Source organism: Lissotriton vulgaris, chromosome 12, assembly GCF_964263255.1.
Source record: "Lissotriton vulgaris chromosome 12, aLisVul1.2, whole genome shotgun sequence".
In the NCBI taxonomy this organism is placed as follows: Eukaryota; Metazoa; Chordata; class Amphibia; order Caudata; family Salamandridae; genus Lissotriton; species Lissotriton vulgaris.
This window is the reverse complement of record NC_141700.1, coordinates 451,890,809-451,914,033: the sequence shown is the minus strand read 5'-3', so window position 1 is coordinate 451,914,033 and position 23,225 is coordinate 451,890,809. Positions and strand designations below refer to the sequence as shown.

General features: G+C 39.3%; 1 long non-coding RNA gene across 1 annotated transcript in view; it reads left to right on the top strand.

Annotated features, from left to right (window-relative positions):
• Positions 1-22,440, top strand: part of LOC147676753 (uncharacterized) — a 41,433-nt gene extending 18,993 nt beyond the window's left edge. Inside the window, exons 10-24 of the long non-coding RNA XR_015302425.1 lie at positions 2,087-2,206; positions 3,535-3,655; positions 4,979-5,098; positions 6,425-6,544; positions 7,870-7,989; positions 9,314-9,434; positions 10,762-10,882; positions 12,207-12,326; positions 13,655-13,774; positions 15,099-15,218; positions 16,542-16,662; positions 17,987-18,106; positions 19,431-19,550; positions 20,875-20,995; positions 22,320-22,440. This is a non-coding gene — a long non-coding RNA (uncharacterized LOC147676753). The remainder of the gene's footprint in view (positions 1-2,086; positions 2,207-3,534; positions 3,656-4,978; positions 5,099-6,424; positions 6,545-7,869; positions 7,990-9,313; positions 9,435-10,761; positions 10,883-12,206; positions 12,327-13,654; positions 13,775-15,098; positions 15,219-16,541; positions 16,663-17,986; positions 18,107-19,430; positions 19,551-20,874; positions 20,996-22,319) is intronic.
• Positions 22,441-23,225: the final 785 nt, after the last annotated feature.

Here is a 23,225-nt window from a genome sequence, read left to right as displayed (position 1 = left end):
TGTCACTGACAACGTAGCAATCTTCCAAACTATATTAGATAAGTACGCAACAGGGAAAAAACAAACTATTTACGCAGCGTTCATTGATTACTCGACAGCCTTCGATCGAGTGGATAGACCGACCCTGTGGTCAAAATTGAGAAGAATGGGGATCCCGGAGCAGCTATTACATCTGATAGTGAATCTACACAGTGACACCTGGTGCCGCGTCCAAATGGGAAGTGACAAGGGCCTATCGAAGGTAATACGAACATCAAATGGCCTGAAACAAGGGTGCCTCTTGGCTCCAATTTTATTCTCACTGTATTTAAGTGACCTACCTTCCCAACTGCAGCAAGGGATATGTACTCCTCCTAAGATAGCCACTGAATATATCCATTCCCTGCTGTATGCAGACGATATAGTCATGTTTGACCTAACACCTTTCGGACTACAAAATCTTTTAGATATTTTATATAAGTATTCAAGGAAAAATTACCTAATCCCAAATACGAACAAAACAAAAGTGGTTGCCTTTTCAAATCAGAAGAAAAGGGTACGGTACGAATGGAAGCTGGGAGGTGAGAAACTAGAACAAGTAAAGGAGTATACATATCTGGGTAGAATTTTCTCACAAAACATGAGCAACATCAATCAAATCAACCACCTGAAAAGGAAAAGTGATCTGCATGCTGGGGCCTTGTCCCGCTTATATTCGGCCACTGGACATAGACATTTCTCTGCACTGATTCAAGTCTATCGAGCTAAAATCACACCGGTCCTGTCCTACGCATCGGAATATATACCTCTAACTCAATGGTCATATATGGATTTAACAGAAGGAAGAATATTGAAAAAACTATTGAAGATTTCAACATCTACCCCAGTACAGGCATTGAGACTGGAATGTACCATCACGAGCGCATATGCTACAGCTATAGCGAGCATCATAAGGTGGGCCCATAATCTTCTTCTTTCAAAAGAAGGTACTTTAAGAAGATTGCTAAAAGTAGAGACATTCGAGAGTAGCTCTACTCATACTACCTTTACTAAAAATATGCGAGAAGCTCTACAGCTTGCAAAAGTCAATGTGGAAATTTTGTCTACGTGGTCACCAGCTCAACTCAAACGTTTTCTAAAAAACTTCACTCCCAAATTGAGCTACGAGATTGATCACTCTCATTGTAATAGACTATCGTCATATAAATTTTATGTAGCCTTGCAGGAATACAAACAACGTCAGCCTTACCTAGAGTATACTCTTCAACATGGCGCAAGGCGTGCAATTATGATGTTGCGCCTTGGAACACTTCCTGTACAAACCTTTACCTCCTCTTGGAGGCCCGACAGCTCTGCCCTTTGTACCCTTTGTCAAGGAGGCAACCAAAATTTGGAACACTTATTTTTTATATGCCCTAATGCAGAAATTGTAAATGCAAGGTCAACATGTCTTAAGCCCATCTACCGGTCCTGCAGGATCACTAGCTCACAAGACTTTTTATCACTATGTAAAAGCCCCCCTAATGAATTCGTTTGTTACAGAATTTTTAAGTTTTTGAAAATCTCATTGAAAATGTATTAATATGGGATGTATAAATGTATATTTTATTTGTGGTCCTCGGAAGAGTACCGTAACAAAAATAAAAACTTTGATCTTTGATCTTTGAGTCTCAACTTCACCATTGCTGCACTGGTAGGATTTTGCTAAAGAGAAGATGCAAATTATGCTATTCATAGTTTCTATTATTCCTGTTAACTGTAGCATAACCCTTCCTCTCTCAACTTACCAGCTGGCTTAATCGCTACTGGTGTACCATATCCTAAAACAAAGGAAGTAAGAAGGGTGCGCTGCCACTTGGCTGGCAAAAAGATTTATATCCCAATGTACGTGCTACAATTGTTTAGAGAGTGTTAGCAAATGAGGCAAGGGAACGCAGAGAAGTATGAGAGGTTATAAACACAAATTGAGATTTGATTTTTTAATTGAGCTGTTGATTTTCACAATAAAACACTCTCCATAGTATTGATCTGGTTACCCTTTATAAAAATCTAAACTTTTTGTATTGCTTATACTAAATGTACTAACAGTGGACTTTTCCATCTGCAGATTATACTGAATGACCAGCAGTGGCAGTGTTTCACAGCAGAGTTTCTCTGAATTGCCGAGACTGAAGCAAAAAAAAAAGGAAGTCTTCTGGCATACTGCATCATTTTACCAATTTATGTGGTAAGTAAAACTCCCAGTCATTCTTTTAGGCATTAAAAAGATGTCAATAGCATCGGAATGTCGCCACTACTTTAGAGTGGGAGCCTGTGCCTGAATATAATTTCTGTCAAGATGTAAGTAATATGTATCACATTATGTTGGTCATGATAGTTAATAAAAGACTGACTGACTCAAACTCTACTAAAACCTGCTTTAGATCCTGGTGCTAGCAACGTTCTATTCGAGGAAATATCTGCCTTTGAGACTGAAATGCACCATCTCACTTATGAAAAATAGTGTTACATACTCAAGGAAGGAAGCTCATCTAACCTCTTCTCCTGCACTCTCTATGTTGGACTCTGATACTCAAGATGGATTGTTGTTAAGGTTAATCTGTCTTTGTACCTCAATCCCACTTTTGAAAAGGACACAGTGCTTCGACTGGTTCCCATTCCTTTACCATTCCCCCTCCTACGTGGCTGGCAGTCATGAATACAGATAGTAACCTACTGCATAACTTCTGATATCTCATCCTCCAGTGTGGTTAGCTTCCACAAGGACAATTGGTCCAGGGGTGTCTGACATCATAAAGCTAAAGCAAGAAGTTGTCTGACATGAGGTGCCATGCTGTTGCCTTGCAGTCTGACATCATAAAGCTAAAGCAAGATGTTTTCTGACTAGAAGGCCACTCTGTTGCAAAGCAGCTGGCATCATGAAGGTAAAGGAAGATGTTGTCTGACATGAGAGCCACTCTGTTGCCTAACAAGGAGTAGGATACATTTATCTTGGTAATGAGATGAGTTGCAGGGTAGATAGGATGCCCAACGAAAAGATGAGATGGTACGAAGAAAGAAATTAGAACTTTATTTAGACTTACACATTTGTATGAACGCAGGTTTGAGCATAAGAGTCTCAACTTCACCATTGCTGCACTGGTAGGATTTGGCTAAAGAGAAGATGCAAATTATGCTATTCATAGTTTCTATTATTCCTGTTAACTGTAGCATAACCCTTCCTCTCTCAACTTACCAGCTGGCTTAATCGCTACTGGTGTACCATATCCTAAAACAAAGGAAGTAAGAAGGGTGCGCTCCCACTTGGCTGGCAAAAAGATTTATATCCCAATGTACGTGCTACAATTGTTTAGAGAGTGTTAGCAAATGAGGCAAGGGAACGCAGAGAAGTATGAGAGGTTATAAACACAAATTGAGATTTGATTTTTTAATTGAGCTGTTGATTTTCACAATAAAACACTCTCCATAGTATTGATCTGGTTACCCTTTATAAAAATCTAAACTTTTTGTATTGCTTATACTAAATGTACTAACAGTGGACTTTTCCATCTGCAGATTATACTGAATGACCAGCAGTGGCAGTGTTTCACAGCAGAGTTTCTCTGAATTGCCGAGACTGAAGCAAAAAAAAAAAGGAAGTCTTCTGGCATACTGCATCATTTTACCAATTTATGTGGTAAGTAAAACTCCCAGTCATTCTTTTAGGCATTAAAAAGATGTCAATAGCATTGGAATGTCGCCACTACTTTATAGTGGGAGCCTGTGCCTGAATATAATTTCTGTCAAGATGTAAGTAATATGTATCACATTATGTTGGTCATGATAGTTAATAAAAGACTGACTGACTCAAACTCTAATAAAACCTGCTTTAGATCCTGGTGCTAGCAACGTTCTATTCGAGGAAATGTCTGCCTTTGAGACTGAAATGCACCATCTCACTTATGAAAAATAGTGTTACATACTCAAGAAAGGAAGCTCATCTAACCTCTTCTCCTGCACTCTATGTTGGACTCTGATACTCAAGATGGAGTGTTGTTAAGGTTAATCTGTCTTTGTACCTCAATCCCACTTTCGAAAAGGACACAGTGCTTCGACTGGTTCCCATTCCTTTACCATTCCCCCTCCTACGTGGCTGGCAGTCATGAATACAGATAGTAACCTACTGCGTAACTTCTGATATCTCATCCTCCTGTGGGGTTAGCTTCCACAAGGACAATTGGTCCAGGGGTGTCTGACATCATAAAGCTAAAGCAAGAAGTTGTCTGACATGAGGTGCCATTCTGTTGCCTAGCAGTCTGACATCATAAAGCTAAAGCAAGATGTTTTCTGACTAGAAGGCCACTCTTTCGAAAAGCAGCTGTCATCATGAAGGTAAAGGAAAATGTTGTCTGACATGAGAGCCACTCTGTTGCCTAACAAGGAGTAGGATACATTTATCTTGGTAATGAGATGAGTTGCAGGGTAGACCGGATGCCCAACGAAAAGATGAGATGGTACGAAGAAAGAAATTAGAACTTTTAGACTTACACATTTGTATGAACGGAGGTTTGAGCATAAGAGTCTCAAGTTCACCATTGCTGCACTGGTAGGATTTGGCTAAAGAGAAGATGCAAATTATGCTATTCATAGTTTCTATTATTCCTGTTAACTGTAGCATAACCCTTCCTCTCTCAACTTACCAGCTGGCTTAATCGCTACTGGTGTACCATATCCTAAAACAAAGGAAGTAAGAAGGGTGCGCTGCCACTTGGCTGGCAAAAAGATTTATATCCCAATGTACGTGCTACAATTGTTTAGAGAGTGTTAGCAAATGAGGCAAGGGAACGCAGAGAAGTATGAGAGGTTATAAACACAAATTGAGATTTGATTTTTTAATTGAGCTGTTGATTTTCACAATAAAACAGACTCCATAGTATTGATCTGGTTACCCTTTATAAAAATCTAAACTTTTTCTATTGCTTATACTAAATGTACTAACAGTGGACTTTTCCATCTGCAGATTATACTGAATGACCAGCAGTGGCAGTGTTTCACAGCAGAGTTTCTCTGAATTGTCGAGAATGAAGCAAAAAAAAAAGGAAGTCTTCTGGCATACTGCATCATTTTACCAATTTATGTGGTAAGTAAAACTCCCAATCATTCTTTTAGGCATTAAAAAGATGTAAATAGCATCGGAATGTCCTCACTAATTCATAGTGGGAGCCTGTGCCTGAATATAATTTCTGTCAAGATGTAAGTAATATGTATCACATTATGTTGGTCATGATAGTTAATAAAAGACTGACTGACTCAAACTCTAATAAAACCTGCTTTAGATCCTGGTGCTAGCAACGTTCTATTCGAGGAAATATCTGCCTTTGAGACTGAAATGCACCATCTCACTTATGAAAAATAGTGTTACATACTCAAGAAAGGAAGCTCATCTAACCTCTTCTCCTGCACTCTATGTTGGACTCTGATACTCAAGATGGAGTGTTGTTAAGGTTAATCTGTCTTTGTACCTCAATCCCACTTTCGAAAAGGACACAGTGCTTCGACTGGTTCCCATTCCTTTACCATTCCCCCTCCTACGTGGCTGGCAGTCATGAATACAGATAGTAACCTACTGCATAACTTCTGATATCTCATCCTCCTGTGTGGTTAGCTTACACAAGGAGAATTGGTCCAGGGGTGTCTGACATCATAAAGCTAAAGCAAGAAGTTGTCTGACATGAGGTGCCATTCTGTTGCCTAGCAGTCTGACATCATAAAGCTAAAGCAAGATGTTTTCTGACTAGAAGGCCACTCTGTTGCAAAGCAGCTGGCATCATGAAGGTAAAGGAAGATGTTGTCTGACATGAGAGCCACTCTGTTGCCTAACAAGGAGTAGGATACATTTATCTTGGTAATGAGATGAGTTGCAGGGTAGACAGGATGCCCAATGAAAAGATGAGATGGTACGAAGAAAGAAATTAGAACTTTATTTAGACTTACACATTTGTATGAACGGAGGTTTGAGTATAAGAGTCTCAACTTCACCATTCCTGCACTGGTAGGATTTGGCTAAAGAGAAGATGCAAATTATGCTATTCATAGTTTCTATTATTCCTGTTAACTGTAGCATAACCCTTCCTCTCTCAACTTACCAGCTGGCTTAATCGCTACTGGTATACCATATCCTAAAACAAAGGAAGTAAGAAGGGTGCGCTGCCACTTGGCTGGCAAAAAGATTTATATCCCAATGTACGTGCTACAATTGTTTAGAGAGTGTTAGCAAATGAGGCAAGGGAACGCAGAAAAGTATGAGAGGTTATAAACACAAATTGAGATTTGATTTTTTAATTGAGCTGTTGATTTTCACAATAAAACACTCTCCATAGTATTGATCTGGTTACCCTTTATAAAAATCTAAACTTTTTGTATTGCTTATACTAAATGTACTAACAGTGGACTTTTCCATCTGTAGATTATACTGAATGACCAGCAGTGGCAGTGTTTCACAGCAGAGTTTCTCTGAATTGCCGAGACTGAAGCAAAAAAAAAAGGAAGTCTTCTGGCATACTGCATCATTTTACCAATTTATGTGGTAAGTAAAACTCCCAATCATTCTTTTAGGCATTTAAAAGATGTAAATAGCATCGGAATGTCCTCACTAATTTATAGTGGGAGCCTGTGCCTGAATATTATTTCTGTCAAGATGGAAGTAATATGTATCACATTATGTTGGTCATGATAGTTAATAAAAGACTGACTGACTCAAATTCTACTAAAACCTGCTTTAGATCCTGGTGCTAGCAATGTTCTATTCGAGGAAATTTCTGCCTTTGAGACTGAAATGTACCATCTCACTTATGAAAAATAGTGTTACATACTCAAGGAAGGAAGCTCATCTAACCTCTTCTCCTGCACTCTCTATGTTGGACTCTGATACTCAAGATGGATTGTTGTTAAGGTTAATCTGTCTTTGTACCTCAATCCCACTTTCGAAAAGGACACAGTGCTTCGACTGGTTCCCATTCCTTTACCATTCCCCCTCCTACGTGGCTGGCAGTCATGAATACAGATAGTAACCTACTGCGTAACTTCTGATATCTCATCCTCCTGTGTGGTTAGCTTCCACAAGGACAATTGGTCCAGGGGTGTCTGACATCATCAAGCTAAAGCAAGAGGTTGTCTGACATGAGGTGCCATGCTGTTGCCTAGCAGTCTGACATCATAAAGCTAAAGCAAGATGTTTTCTGACTAGAAGGCCACTCTGTTGCAAAGCAGCTGGCATCATGAAGGTAAAGGAAGATGTTTTCTGACATGAGAGCCACTCTGTTGCCTAACAAGGAGTAGGATACATTTATCTTGGTAATGAGATGAGTTGCAGGGTAGATAGGATGCCCAACGAAAAGATGAGATGGTACGAAGAAAGAAATTAGAACTTTTAGACTTACACATTTGTATGAACGGAGGTTTGAGCATAAGAGTCTCAACTTCACCATTGCTGCACTGGTAGGATTTGGCTAAAGAGAAGATGCAAATTATGCTATTCATCGTTTCTATTATTCCTGTTAACTGTAGCATAACCCTTCCTCTCTCAACTTACCAGCTGGCTTAATCGCTACTGGTGTACCATATCCTAAAACAAAGGAAGTAAGAAGGGTGCGCTGCCACTTGGCTGGCAAAAAGATTTATATCCCAATGTACGTGCTACAATTGTTTAGAGAGTGTTAGCAAATGAGGCAAGGGGACGCAGAGAAGTATGAGAGGTTATAAACACAAATTGAGATTTGATTTTTTAATTGAGCTATTGATTTTCACAATAAAACAGACTCCATAGTATTGATCTGGTTACCCTTTATAAAAATCTAAACTTTTTGTATTGCTTATACTAAATGTACTAACAGTGGACTTTTCCATCTGCAGATTATACTGAATGACCAGCAGTGGCAGTGTTTCACAGCAGAGTTTCTCTGAATTGCCGAGAATGAAGCAAAAAAAAAAGGAAGTCTTCTGGCATACTGCATCATTTTACCAATTTATGTGGTAAGCAAAACTCCCAATCATTCTTTTAGGCATTAAAAAGATGTAAATAGCATCGGAATGTCCTCACTAATTTATAGTGGAAGCCTGTGCCTGAATATAATTTCTGTCAAGATGTAAGTAATATGTATCACATTATGTTGGTCATGATAGGTAATAAAAGACTGACTGACTCAAACTCTAATAAAACCTGCTTTAGATCCTGGTGCTAGCAATGTTCTATTCGAGGAAATAGCTGCCTTTGAGACTGAAATGCACCATCTCACTTATGAAAAATAGTGTTACATACTCAAGGAAGGAAGCTCATCTAACCTCTTCTCCTGCACTCTCTATGTTGGACTCTGATACTCAAGATGGATTGTTGTTAAGGTTAATCTGTCTTTGTACCTCAATCCCACTTTTGAAAAGGACACAGTGCTTCGACTGGTTCCCATTCCTTTACCATTCCCCCTCCTACGTGTCTGGCAGTCATGAATACAGATAGTAACCTACTGCATAACTTCTGATATCTCGTCCTCCTGTGTGGTTAGCTTCCACAAGGACAATTGGTCCAGGGGTGTCTGACATCATAAAGCTAAAGCAAGAAGTTGTCTGACATGAGGTGCCATTCTGTTGCCTAGTAGTCTGACATCATAAAGCTAAAGGAAGATGTTTTCTGACTAGAAGGCCACTCTGTTTTAAGCAGCTGGCATCATGAAGGTAAAGGAAGATGTTGTCTGACATGAGAGCCACTCTGTTGCCTAACAAGGAGTAGGATACATTTATCTTGGTAATGAGATGAGTTGCAGGGTAGACAGGATGCCCAACGAAAAGATGAGATGGTACGAAGAAAGAAATTAGAACTTTTAGACTTACACATTTGTATGAACGGAGGTTTGAGCATAAGAGTCTCAACTTCACCATTGCTGCACTGGTAGGATTTGGCTAAAGAGAAGATGCAAATTATGCTATTCATAGTTTCTATTATTCCTGTTAACTGTAGCATAACCCTTCCTCTCTCAACTTACCAGCTGGCTTAATCGCTACTAGTGTACCATATCCTAAAACAAAGGAAGTAAGAAGGGTGCGCTGCCACTTGGCTGGCAAAAAGATTTATATCCCAATGTACGTGCTACAATTGTTTAGAGAGTGTTAGCAAATGAGGCAAGGGAACGCAGAGAAGTATGAGAGGTTATAAACACAAATTGAGATTTGATTTTTTAATTGAGCTGTTGATTTTCACAATAAAACAGACTCCATAGTATTGATCTGGTTACCCTTTATAAAAATCTAAACTTTTTGTATTGCTTATACTAAATGTACTAACAGTGGACTTTTCCATCTGCAGATTATACTGAATGACCAGCAGTGGCAGTGTTTCACAGCAGAGTTTCTCTGAATTGCCGAGACTGAAGCAAAAAAAAAAAGGAAGTCTTCTGGCATACTGCATCATTTTACCAATTTATGTGGTAAGCAAAACTCCCAATCATTCTTTTAGACATTAAAAAGATGTAAATAGCATCGTAATGTCCTCACTAATTTATAGTGGGAGCCTGTGCCTGAATATAATTTCTGTCAAGATGTAAGTAATATGTATCACATTATGTTGGTCATGATAGGTAATAAAAGACTGACTGACTCAAACTCTAATAAAACCTGCTTTAGATCCTGGTGCTAGCAATGTTCTATTCGAGGAAATAGCTGCCTTTGAGACTGAAATGCACCATCTCACTTATGAAAAATAGTGTTACATACTCAAGGAAGGAAGCTCATCTAACCTCTTCTCCTGCACTCTCTATGTTGGACTCTGATACTCAAGATGGATTGTTGTTAAGGTTAATCGGTCTTTGTACCGCAATCCCACTTTCGAAAAGGACACAGTGCTTCGACTGGTTCCCATTCCTTTACCATTCCCCCTCCTACGTGGCTGGCAGTCATGAATACAGATAGTAACCTACTGCGTAACTTCTGATATCTCATCCTCCTGTGGGGTTAGCTTCCACAAGGACAATTGGTCCAGGGGTGTCTGACATCATAAAGCTAAAGCAAGAAGTTGTCTGACATGAGGTGCCATTCTGTTGCCTAGCAGTCTGACATCATAAAGCTAAAGCAAGATGTTTTCTGACTAGAAGGCCACTCTGTTGCAAAGCAGCTGGCATCATGAAGGTAAAGGAAGATGTTGTCTGACATGAGAGCCACTCTGTTGCCTAACAAGGAGTAGGATACATTTATCTTGGTAATGAGATGAGTTGCAGGGTAGACAGGATGCCCAATGAAAAGATGAGATGGTACGAAGAAAGAAATTAGAACTTTATTTAGACTTACACATTTGTATGAACGGAGGTTTGAGCATAAGAGTCTCAACTTCACCATTGCTGCACTGGTAGGATTTGGCTAAAGAGAAGATGCAAATTATGCTATTCATAGTTTCTATTATTCCTGTTAACTGTAGCATAACCCTTCCTCTCTCAACTTACCAGCTGGCTTAATCGCTACTGGTGTACCATATCCTAAAACAAAGGAAGTAAGAAGGGTGCGCTGCCACTTGGCTGGCAAAAAGATTTATATCCCAATGTACGTGCTACAATTGTTTAGAGAGTGTTAGCAAATGAGGCAAGGGAACGCAGAGAAGTATGAGAGGTTATAAACACAAATTGAGATTTGATTTTTTAATTGAGCTGTTGATTTTCACAATAAAACAGACTCCATAGTATTGATCTGGTTACCCTTTAAAAAATCTAAACTTTTTGTATTGCTTATACTAAATGTACTAACCGTGGACTTTTCCATCTGCAGATTATACTGAATGACCAGCAGTGGCAGTGTTTCACAGCAGAGTTTCTCTGAATTGCCGAGAATGAAGCAAAAAAAAAAAGGAAGTCTTCTGGCATACTGCATCATTTTACCAATTTATGTGGTAAGTAAAACTCCCAATCATTCTTTTAGGCATTTAAAAGATGTAAATAGCATCGGAATGTCCTCACTAATTTATAGTGGGAGCCTGTGCCTGAATATTATTTCTGTCAAGATGGAAGTAATATGTATCACATTATGTTGGTCATGATAGTTAATAAAAGACTGACTGACTCAAATTCTACTAAAACCTGCTTTAGATCCTGGTGCTAGCAATGTTCTATTCGAGGAAATTTCTGCCTTTGAGACTGAAATGCACCATCTCACTTATGAAAAATAGTGTTACATACTCAAGGAAGGAAGCTCATCTAACCTCTTCTCCTGCACTCTCTATGTTGGACTCTGATACTCAAGATGGATTGTTGTTAAGGTTAATCTGTCTTTGTACCTCAATCCCACTTTTGAAAAGGACACAGTGCTTCGACTGGTTCCCATTCCTTTACCATTCCCCCTCCTACGTGTCTGGCAGTCATGAATACAGATAGTAACCTACTGCATAACTTCTGATATCTCGTCCTCCTGTGTGGTTAGCTTCCACAAGGACAATTGGTCCAGGGGTGTCTGACATCATAAAGCTAAAGCAAGAAGTTGTCTGACATGAGGTGCCATTCTGTTGCCTAGTAGTCTGACATCATAAAGCTAAAGGAAGATGTTTTCTGACTAGAAGGCCACTCTGTTTTAAGCAGCTGGCATCATGAAGGTAAAGGAAGATGTTGTCTGACATGAGAGCCACTCTGTTGCCTAACAAGGAGTAGGATACATTTATCTTGGTAATGAGATGAGTTGCAGGGTAGACAGGATGCCCAACGAAAAGATGAGATGGTACGAAGAAAGAAATTAGAACTTTTAGACTTACACATTTGTATGAACGGAGGTTTGAGCATAAGAGTCTCAACTTCACCATTGCTGCACTGGTAGGATTTGGCTAAAGAGAAGATGCAAATTATGCTATTCATAGTTTCTATTATTCCTGTTAACTGTAGCATAACCCTTCCTCTCTCAACTTACCAGCTGGCTTAATCGCTACTAGTGTACCATATCCTAAAACAAAGGAAGTAAGAAGGGTGCGCTGCCACTTGGCTGGCAAAAAGATTTATATCCCAATGTACGTGCTACAATTGTTTAGAGAGTGTTAGCAAATGAGGCAAGGGAACGCAGAGAAGTATGAGAGGTTATAAACACAAATTGAGATTTGATTTTTTAATTGAGCTGTTGATTTTCACAATAAAACAGACTCCATAGTATTGATCTGGTTACCCTTTATAAAAATCTAAACTTTTTGTATTGCTTATACTAAATGTACTAACAGTGGACTTTTCCATCTGCAGATTATACTGAATGACCAGCAGTGGCAGTGTTTCACAGCAGAGTTTCTCTGAATTGCCGAGACTGAAGCAAAAAAAAAAGGAAGTCTTCTGGCATACTGCATCATTTTACCAATTTATGTGGTAAGCAAAACTCCCAATCATTCTTTTAGACATTAAAAAGATGTAAATAGCATCGTAATGTCCTCACTAATTTATAGTGGGAGCCTGTGCCTGAATATAATTTCTGTCAAGATGTAAGTAATATGTATCATATTATGTTGGTCATGATAGGTAATAAAAGACTGACTGACTCAAACTCTAATAAAACCTGCTTTAGATCCTGGTGCTAGCAATGTTCTATTCGAGGAAATAGCTGCCTTTGAGACTGAAATGCACCATCTCACTTATGAAAAATAGTGTTACATACTCAAGGAAGGAAGCTCATCTAACCTCTTCTCCTGCACTCTCTATGTTGGACTCTGATACTCAAGATGGATTGTTGTTAAGGTTAATCTGTCTTTGTACCTCAATCCCACTTTTGAAAAGGACACAGTGCTTCGACTGGTTCCCATTCCTTTACCATTCCCCCTCCTACGTGGCTGGCAGTCATGAATACAGATAGTAACCTACTGCATAACGTCTGATATCTCATCCTCCTGTGTGGTTAGCTTCCACAAGGACAATTGGTCCAGGGGTGTCTGACATCATAAAGCTAAAGCAAGAAGTTGTCTGACATGAGGTGCCATTCTGTTGCCTAGCAGTCTGACATCATAAAGCTAAAGCAAGATGTTTTCTGACTAGAAGGCCACTCTGTTGCAAAGCAGCTGGCATCATGAAGGTAAAGGAAGATGTTGTCTGACATGAGAGCCACTCTGTTGCCTAACAAGGAGTAGGATACATTTATCTTGGTAATGAGATGAGTTGCAGGGTAGACAGGATGCCCAATGAAAAGATGAGATGGTACGAAGAAAGAAATTAGAACTTTATTTAGACTTACACATTTGTATGAACGCAGGTTTGAGCATAAGAGTCTCAACTTCACCATTGCTGCACTGGTAGGATTTGGCTAAAGAGAAGATGCAAATTATGCTTTTCATAGTTTCTATTATTCCTGTTAACTGTAGCATAACCCTTCCTCTCTCAACTTACCAGCTGGCTTAATCGCTACTGGTGTACCATATCCTAAAACAAAGGAAGTAAGAAGGGTGCGCTGCCACTTGGCTGGCAAAAAGATTTATATCCCAATGTACGTGCTACAATTGTTTAGAGAGTGTTAGCAAATGAGGCAAGGGAACGCAGAGAAGTATGAGAGGTTATAAACACAAATTGAGATTTGATTTTTTAATTGAGCTGTTGATTTTCACAATAAAACAGACTCCATAGTATTGATCTGGTTACCCTTTATAAAAATCTAAACTTTTTGTATTGCTTATACTAAATGTACTAACAGTGGACTTTTCCATCTGCAGATTATACTGAATGACCAGCAGTGGCAGTGTTTCACAGCAGAGTTTCTCTGAATTGCCGAGACTGAAGCAAAAAAAAAAGGAAGTCTTCTGGCATACTGCATCATTTTACCAATTTATGTGGTAAGCAAAACTCCCAATCATTCTTTTAGGCATTAAAAAGATGTAAATAGCATCAGAATGTCCTCACTAATTTATAGTGGGAGCCTGTGCCTGAATATAATTTCTGTCAAGATGTAAGTAATATGTATCACATTATGTTGGTCATGATAGTTAATAAAAGACTGACTCAAACGCTTATAAAACCTGCTTTAGATCCTGGTGCTAGCAATGTTCTATTCGAGGAAATAGCTGCCTTTGAGACTGAAATGCACCATCTCACTTATGAAAAATAGTGTTACATACTCAAGGAAGGAAGCTCATCTAACCTCTTCTCCTGCACTCTCTATGTTGGACTCTGATACTCAAGATGGATTGTTGTTAAGGTTAATCTGTCTTTGTACCTCAATCCCACTTTCGAAAAGGACACAGTGCTTCGACTGGTTCCCATTCCTTTACCATTCCCCCTCCTACGTGGCTGGCAGTCATGAATACAGATAGTAACCTACTGCGTAACTTCTGATATCTCATCCTCCTGTGGGGTTAGCTTCCACAAGGACAATTGGTCCAGGGGTGTCTGACATCATAAAGCTAAAGCAAGAAGTTGTCTGACATGAGGTGCCATTCTGTTGCCTAGCAGTCTGACATCATAAAGCTAAAGCAAGATGTTTTCTGACTAGAAGGCCACTCTGTTGCAAAGCAGCTGGCATCATGAAGGTAAAGGAAGATGTTGTCTGACATGAGAGCCACTCTGTTGCCTAACAAGGAGTAGGATACATTTATCTTGGTAATCAGATGAGTTGCAGGGTAGACAGGATGCCCAATGAAAAGATGAGATGGTACGAAGAAAGAAATTAGAACTTTATTTAGACTTACACATTTGTATGAACGCAGGTTTGAGCATAAGAGTCTCAACTTCACCATTGCTGCACTGGTAGGATTTGGCTAAAGAGAAGATGCAAATTATGCTTTTCATAGTTTCTATTATTCCTGTTAACTGTAGCATAACCCTTCCTCTCTCAACTTACCAGCTGGCTTAATCGCTACTGGTGTACCATATCCTAAAACAAAGGAAGTAAGAAGGGTGCGCTGCCACTTGGCTGGCAAAAAGATTTATATCCCAATGTACGTGCTACAATTGTTTAGAGAGTGTTAGCAAATGAGGCAAGGGAACGCAGAGAAGTATGAGAGGTTATAAACACAAATTGAGATTTGATTTTTTAATTGAGCTGTTGATTTTCACAATAAAACAGACTCCATAGTATTGATCTGGTTACCCTTTATAAAAATCTAAACTTTTTGTATTGCTTATACTAAATGTACTAACAGTGGACTTTTCCATCTGCAGATTATACTGAATGACCAGCAGTGGCAGTGTTTCACAGCAGAGTTTCTCTGAATTGCCGAGACTGAAGCAAAAAAAAAAGGAAGTCTTCTGGCATACTGCATCATTTTACCAATTTATGTGGTAAGCAAAACTCCCAATCATTCTTTTAGGCATTAAAAAGATGTAAATAGCATCAGAATGTCCTCACTAATTTATAGTGGGAGCCTGTGCCTGAATATAATTTCTGTCAAGATGTAAGTAATATGTATCACATTATGTTGGTCATGATAGTTAATAAAAGACTGACTCAAACGCTTATAAAACCTGCTTTAGATCCTGGTGCTAGCAATGTTCTATTCGAGGAAATAGCTGCCTTTGAGACTGAAATGCACCATCTCACTTATGAAAAATAGTGTTACATACTCAAGGAAGGAAGCTCATCTAACCTCTTCTCCTGCACTCTCTATGTTGGACTCTGATACTCAAGATGGATTGTTGTTAAGGTTAATCTGTCTTTGTACCTCAATCCCACTTTCGAAAAGGACACAGTGCTTCGACTGGTTCCCATTCCTTTACCATTCCCCCTCCTACGTGGCTGGCAGTCATGAATACAGATAGTAACCTACTGCGTAACTTCTGATATCTCATCCTCCTGTGGGGTTAGCTTCCACAAGGACAATTGGTCCAGGGGTGTCTGACATCATAAAGCTAAAGCAAGAAGTTGTCTGACATGAGGTGCCATTCTGTTGCCTAGCAGTCTGACATCATAAAGCTAAAGCAAGATGTTTTCTGACTAGAAGGCCACTCTGTTGCAAAGCAGCTGGCATCATGAAGGTAAAGGAAGATGTTGTCTGACATGAGAGCCACTCTGTTGCCTAACAAGGAGTAGGATACATTTATCTTGGTAATGAGATGAGTTGCAGGGTAGACAGGATGCCCAATGAAAAGATGAGATGGTACGAAGAAAGAAATTAGAACTTTATTTAGACTTACACATTTGTATGAACGCAGGTTTGAGCATAAGAGTCTCAACTTCACCATTGCTGCACTGGTAGGATTTGGCTAAAGAGAAGATGCAAATTATGCTATTCATAGTTTCTATTATTCCTGTTAACTGTAGCATAACCCTTCCTCTCTCAACTTACCAGCTGGCTTAATCGCTACTGGTGTACCATATCCTAAAACAAAGGAAGTAAGAAGGGTGCGCTGCCACTTGGCTGGCAAAAAGATTTATATCCCAATGTACGTGCTACAATTGTTTAGAGAGTGTTAGCAAATGAGGCAAGGGGACGCAGAGAAGTATGAGAGGTTATAAACACAAATTGAGATTTGATTTTTTAATTGAGCTGTTGATTTTCACAATAAAACAGACTCCATAGTATTGATCTGGTTACCCTTTATAAAAATCTAAACTTTTTGTATTGCTTATACTAAATGTACTAACAGTGACTTTTCCATCTGCAGATTATACTGAATGACCAGCAGTGGCAGTGTTTCACAGCAGAGTTTCTCTGAATTGCCGAGACTGAAGCAAAAAAAAAAAGGAAGTCTTCTGGCATACTGCATCATTTTACCAATTTATGTGGTAAGCAAAACTCCCAATCATTCTTTTAGGCATTAAAAAGATGTAAATAGCATCAGAATGTCCTCACTAATTTATAGTGGGAGCCTGTGCCTGAATATAATTTCTGTCAAGATGTAAGTAATATGTATCACATTATGTTGGTCATGATAGTTAATAAAAGACTGACTCAAACGCTTATAAAACCTGCTTTAGATCCAGGTGCTAGCAATGTTCTATTCGAGGAAATAGCTGCCTTTGAGACTGAAATGCACCATCTCACTTATGAAAAATAGTGTTACATACTCAAGGAAGGAAGCTCATCTAACCTCTACTCCTGCACTCTCTATGTTGGACTCTGATACTCAAGATGGATTGTTGTTAAGGTTAATCTGTCTTTGTACCTCAATCCCACTTTCGAAAAGGACACAGTGCTTCGACTGGTTCCCATTCCTTTACCATTCCCCCTCCTACGTGGCTGGCAGTCATGAATACAGATAGTAACCTACTGCGTAACTTCTGATATCTCATCCTCCTGTGGGGTTAGCTTCCACAAGGACAATTGGTCCAGGGGTGTCTGACATCATAAAGCTAAAGCAAGAAGTTGTCTGACATGAGGTGCCATTCTGTTGCCTAGCAGTCTGACATCATAAAGCTAAAGCAAGATGTTTTCTGACTAGAAGGCCACTCTGTTGCAAAGCAGCTCGCATCATGAAGGTAAAGGAAGATGTTGTCTGACATGAGAGCCACTCTGTTGCCTAACAAGGAGTAGGATACATTTATCTTGGTAATCAGATGAGTTGCAGGGTAGACAGGATGCCCAATGAAAAGATGAGATGGTACGAAGAAAGAAATTAGAACTTTATTTAGACTTACACATTTGTATGAACGCAGGTTTGAGCATAAGAGTCTCAACTTCACCATTGCTGCACTGGTAGGATTTGGCTAAAGAGAAGATGCAAATTATGCTATTCATAGTTTCTATTATTCCTGTTAACTGTAGCATAACCCTTCCTCTCTCAACTTACCAGCTGGCTTAATCGCTACTGGTGTACCATATCCTAAAACAAAGGAAGTAAGAAGGGTGCGCTGCCACTTGGCTGGCAAAAAGATTTATATCCCAATGTACGTGCTACAATTGTTTAGAGAGTGTTAGCAAATGAGGCAAGGGAACGCAGAGAAGTATGAGAGGTTATAAACACAAATTGAGATTTGATTTTTTAATTGAGCTGTTGATTTTCACAATAAAACAGACTCCATAGTATTGATCTGGTTACCCTTTATAAAAATCTAAACTTTTTGTATTGCTTATACTAAATGTACTAACAGTGGACTTTTCCATCTGCAGATTATACTGAATGACCAGCAGTGGCAGTGTTTCACAGCAGAGTTTCTCTGAATTGCCGAGACTGAAGCAAAAAAAAAAGGAAGTCTTCTGGCATACTGCATCATTTTACCAATTTATGTGGTAAGCAAAACTCCCAATCATTCTTTTAGGCATTAAAAAGATGTAAATAGCATCAGAATGTTCTCACTAATTTATAGTGGGAGCCTGTGCCTGAATATAATTTCTGTCAAGATGTAAGTAATATGTATCACATTATGTTGGTCATGATAGTTAATAAAAGACTGACTCAAACGCTTATAAAACCTGCTTTAGATCCTGGTGCTAGCAATGTTCTATTCGAGGAAATAGCTGCCTTTGAGACTGAAATGCACCATCTCACTTATGAAAAATAGTGTTACATACTCAAGGAAGGAAGCTCATCTAACCTCTTCTCCTGCACTCTCTATGTTGGACTCTGATACTCAAGATGGATTGTTGTTAAGGTTAATCTGTCTTTGTACCTCAATCCCACTTTCGAAAAGGACACAGTGCTTCGACTGGTTCCCATTCCTTTACCATTCCCCCTCCTACGTGGCTGGCAGTCATGAATACAGATAGTAACCTACTGCGTAACTTCTGATATCTCATCCTCCTGTGGGGTTAGCTTCCACAAGGACAATTGGTCCAGGGGTGTCTGACATCATAAAGCTAAAGCAAGAAGTTGTCTGACATGAGGTGCCATTCTGTTGCCTAGCAGTCTGACATCATAAAGCTAAAGCAAGATGTTTTCTGACTAGAAGGCCACTCTGTTGCAAAGCAGCTGGCATCATGAAGGTAAAGGAAGATGTTGTCTGACATGAGAGCCACTCTGTTGCCTAACAAGGAGTAGGATACATTTATCTTGGTAATGAGATGAGTTGCAGGGTAGACAGGATGCCCAATGAAAAGATGAGATGGTACGAAGAAAGAAATTAGAACTTTATTTAGACTTACACATTTGTATGAACGCAGGTTTGAGCATAAGAGTCTCAACTTCACCATTGCTGCACTGGTAGGATTTGGCTAAAGAGAAGATGCAAATTATGCTATTCATAGTTTCTATTATTCCTGTTAACTGTAGCATAACCCTTCCTCTCTCAACTTACCAGCTGGCTTAATCGCTACTGGTGTACCATATCCTAAAACAAAGGAAGTAAGAAGGGTGCGCTGCCACTTGGCTGGCAAAAAGATTTATATCCCAATGTACGTGCTACAATTGTTTAGAGAGTGTTAGCAAATGAGGCAAGGGAACGCAGAGAAGTATGAGAGGTTATAAACACAAATTGAGATTTGATTTTTTAATTGAGCTGTTGATTTTCACAATAAAACAGACTCCATAGTATTGATCTGGTTACCCTTTATAAAAATCTAAACTTTTTGTATTGCTTATACTAAATGTACTAACAGTGGACTTTTCCATCTGCAGATTATACTGAATGACCAGCAGTGGCAGTGTTTCACAGCAGAGTTTCTCTGAATTGCCGAGACTGAAGCAAAAAAAAAAGGAAGTCTTCTGGCATACTGCATCATTTTACCAATTTATGTGGTAAGCAAAACTCCCAATCATTCTTTTAGGCATTAAAAAGATGTAAATAGCATCAGAATGTCCTCACTAATTTATAGTGGGAGCCTGTGCCTGAATATAATTTCTGTCAAGATGTAAGTAATATGTATCACATTATGTTGGTCATGATAGTTAATAAAAGACTGACTCAAACGCTTATAAAACCTGCTTTAGATCCTGGTGCTAGCAATGTTCTATTCGAGGAAATAGCTGCCTTTGAGACTGAAATGCACCATCTCACTTATGAAAAATAGTGTTACATACTCAAGGAAGGAAGCTCATCTAACCTCTTCTCCTGCACTCTCTATGTTGGACTCTGATACTCAAGATGGATTGTTGTTAAGGTTAATCTGTCTTTGTACCTCAATCCCACTTTCGAAAAGGACACCGTGCTTCGACTGGTTCCCATTCCTTTACCATTCCCCCTCCTACGTGGCTGGCAGTCATGAATACAGATAGTAACCTACTGCGTAACTTCTGATATCTCATCCTCCTGTGGGGTTAGCTTCCACAAGGACAATTGGTCCAGGGGTGTCTGACATCATAAAGCTAAAGCAAGAAGTTGTCTGACATGAGCTGCCATTCTGTTTCCTAGCAGTCTGACATCATAAAGCTAAAGCAAGATGTTTTCTGACTAGAAGGCCACTCTGTTGCAAAGCAGCTGGCATCATGAAGGTAAAGGAAGATGTTGTCTGACATGAGAGCCACTCTGTTGCCTAACAAGGAGTAGGATACATTTATCTTGGTAATGAGATGAGTTGCAGGGTAGACAGGATGCCCAATGAAAAGATGAGATGGTACGAAGAAAGAAATTAGAACTTTATTTAGACTTACACATTTGTATGAACGCAGGTTTGAGCATAAGAGTCTCAACTTCACCATTGCTGCACTGGTAGGATTTGGCTAAAGAGAAGATGCAAATTATGCTATTCATAGTTTCTATTATTCCTGTTAACTGTAGCATAACCCTTCCTCTCTCAACTTACCAGCTGGCTTAATCGCTACTGGTGTACCATATCCTAAAACAAAGGAAGTAAGAAGGGTGCGCTGCCACTTGGCTGGCAAAAAGATTTATATCCCAATGTACGTGCTACAATTGTTTAGAGAGTGTTAGCAAATGAGGCAAGGGAACGCAGAGAAGTATGAGAGGTTATAAACACAAATTGAGATTTGATTTTTTAATTGAGCTGTTGATTTTCACAATAAAACAGACTCCATAGTATTGATCTGGTTACCCTTTATAAAAATCTAAACTTTTTGTATTGCTTATACTAAATGTACTAACAGTGGACTTTTCCATCTGCAGATTATACTGAATGACCAGCAGTGGCAGTGTTTCACAGCAGAGTTTCTCTGAATTGCCGAGACTGAAGCAAAAAAAAAAAGGAAGTCTTCTGGCATACTGCATCATTTTACCAATTTATGTGGTAAGCAAAACTCCCAATCATTCTTTTAGGCATTAAAAAGATGTAAATAGCATCAGAATGTCCTCACTAATTTATAGTGGGAGCCTGTGCCTGAATATAATTTCTGTCAAGATGTAAGTAATATGTATCACATTATGTTGGTCATGATAGTTAATAAAAGACTGACTCAAACGCTTATAAAACCTGCTTTAGATCCTGGTGCTAGCAATGTTCTATTCGAGGAAATAGCTGCCTTTGAGACTGAAATGCACCATCTCACTTATGAAAAATAGTGTTACATACTCAAGGAAGGAAGCTCATCTAACCTCTTCTCCTGCACTCTCTATGTTGGACTCTGATACTCAAGATGGATTGTTGTTAAGGTTAATCTGTCTTTGTACCTCAATCCCACTTTCGAAAAGGACACAGTGCTTCGACTGGTTCCCATTCCTTTACCATTCCCCCTCCTACGTGGCTGGCAGTCATGAATACAGATAGTAACCTACTGCGTAACTTCTGATATCTCATCCTCCTGTGGGGTTAGCTTCCACAAGGACAATTGGTCCAGGGGTGTCTGACATCATAAAGCTAAAGCAAGAAGTTGTCTGACATGAGGTGCCATTCTGTTGCCTAGCAGTCTGACATCATAAAGCTAAAGCAAGATGTTTTCTGACTAGAAGGCCACTCTGTTGCAAAGCAGCTGGCATCATGAAGGTAAAGGAAGATGTTGTCTGACATTAGAGCCACTCTGTTGCCTAACAAGGAGTAGGATACATTTATCTTGGTAATGAGATGAGTTGCAGGGTAGACAGGATGCCCAATGAAAAGATGAGATGGTACGAAGAAAGAAATTAGAACTTTATTTAGACTTACACATTTGTATGAACGCAGGTTTGAGCATAAGAGTCTCAACTTCACCATTGCTGCACTGGTAGGATTTGGCTAAAGAGAAGATGCAAATTATGCTATTCATAGTTTCTATTATTCCTGTTAACTGTAGCATAACTCTTCCTCTCTCAACTTACCAGCTGGCTTAATCGCTACTGGTGTACCATATCCTAAAACAAAGGAAGTAAGAAGGGTGCGCTGCCACTTGGCTGGCAAAAAGATTTATATCCCAATGTACGTGCTACAATTGTTTAGAGAGTGTTAGCAAATGAGGCAAGGGAACGCAGAGAAGTATGAGAGGTTATAAACACAAATTGAGATTTGATTTTTTAATTGAGCTGTTGATTTTCACAATAAAACAGACTCCATAGTATTGATCTGGTTACCCTTTATAAAAATCTAAACTTTTTGTATTGCTTATACTAAATGTACTAACAGTGGACTTTTCCATCTGCAGATTATACTGAATGACCAGCAGTGGCAGTGTTTCACAGCAGAGTTTCTCTGAATTGCCGAGACTGAAGCAAAAAAAAAAAGGAAGTCTTCTGGCATACTGCATCATTTTACCAATTTATGTGGTAAGCAAAACTCCCAATCATTCTTTTAGGCATTAAAAAGATGTAAATAGCATCAGAATGTCCTCACTAATTTATAGTGGGAGCCTGTGCCTGAATATAATTTCTGTCAAGATGTAAGTAATATGTATCACATTATGTTGGTCATGATAGTTAATAAAAGACTGACTCAAACGCTTATAAAACCTGCTTTAGATCCTGGTGCTAGCAATGTTCTATTCGAGGAAATAGCTGCCTTTGAGACTGAAATGCACCATCTCACTTATGAAAAATAGTGTTACATACTCAAGGAAGGAAGCTCATCTAACCTCTTCTCCTGCACTCTCTATGTTGGACTCTGATACTCAAGATGGATTGTTGTTAAGGTTAATCTGTCTTTGTACCTCAATCCCACTTTCGAAAAGGACACAGTGCTTCGACTGGTTCCCATTCCTTTACCATTCCCCCTCCTACGTGGCTGGCAGTCATGAATACAGATAGTAACCTACTGCGTAACTTCTGATATCTCATCCTCCTGTGGGGTTAGCTTCCACAAGGACAATTGGTCCAGGGGTGTCTGACATCATAAAGCTAAAGCAAGAAGTTGTCTGACATGAGGTGCCATTCTGTTGCCTAGCAGTCTGACATCATAAAGCTAAAGCAAGATGTTTTCTGACTAGAAGGCCACTCTGTTGCAAAGCAGCTGGCATCATGAAGGTAAAGGAAGATGTTGTCTGACATGAGAGCCACTCTGTTGCCTAACAAGGAGTAGGATACATTTATCTTGGTAATGAGATGAGTTGCAGGGT